This window comes from Suncus etruscus, chromosome 14, assembly GCF_024139225.1.
Source record: "Suncus etruscus isolate mSunEtr1 chromosome 14, mSunEtr1.pri.cur, whole genome shotgun sequence".
Lineage (NCBI taxonomy): Eukaryota > Metazoa > Chordata > Mammalia > Eulipotyphla > Soricidae > Suncus > Suncus etruscus.
In genome coordinates this window covers 30,696,691-30,697,816 of record NC_064861.1, presented here as the reverse complement: position 1 = coordinate 30,697,816, position 1,126 = coordinate 30,696,691, and positions in this window count along the sequence as shown.

Below are 1,126 nucleotides of genomic sequence, written 5' to 3'. Positions count from 1 at the left end.
ATATACCAAACACTACAAATAATTCATACTTAGAAAATTTTAATAAAACCCACTTTTTACATTTTTTGGGGTTTTTTTTTGTTTGTTTGTTTTGTTTTTTGTTTTGGCTTTTTTGGGCCACACCTAGTGACGCTTGGGTTACTCCTGGCTATACATTCAGAAATCACTCCTGGCTTGAGGGACCATATGGGACACTGGGGATTGAACCAGTTCTGTTCTGGGTCATCTGGGGGATTGAAGCAAGGTCCATCCTGGGTCAGCCTCATGAAAGGCAAACTCCCTACTGCTGCTCCGGCCCCTGCTCATTATGTTTTTGATTAAATACAGTAAGCAGCATTCTTAAGATCTGTCTGTAGCTATAGTCTCTGCATTTTGCCTCTGATAAACTTAATGAGTTTTAGTAAAGCATTATGTTTAACACTTGTTAGTGTTCACTTATTTAGAGTGTGTTTTTTGTTTCTTCGTTGTTGTTTTTTTTTGAGAAGTTGTCCCATTGCTTAGCACTTACTATGGTTTCAAGTTTATATCTACCAAAGGACCCAATTTGAATGATAGACTGTAAAGCTGTTAAAAAAGCAGAATGCAGTTTTCTATCAGAACTTCCAAATTTAGAAACTAATAGAATACATCTATGCATGAAACATGTAAAATATGTTTGTTATTTTAATTAATAATATAACTTTGGCTCTAGTGAGACTACTCATCCGAGAAAAAATAAATTTCCCCTACTATATTTGCTTTAGAGGCAAGAGAGAAAAGAAAAAGTATTGGCTAGTTTTTATATATATAATATATATAAGTTATATATATATTACTTATATATATTATATATGAGTAGGGACAGAGGAAATGTCTCTTCCTCCTTTTGAAAGCAGCATTCTTTGTAAAATGTCTCTCTTAGTTCTAAATATATAAACTTTGGATTTGAAAAAATACTCCACTGACCTTTAGGGTTATAATGTATTTGATTTTTAAATGCCTTTCATGATTATAATATAGATTTTTCAGGACTCCGAAACTTTAAAAATAATCAAAACTTTAAAAGGGCGCATAATACTTTGTTTGGGCTTGCTAAGAGTTAATGCCAACTCTGATCGCAAATGGATGTCATGTTTCATACCTTTTT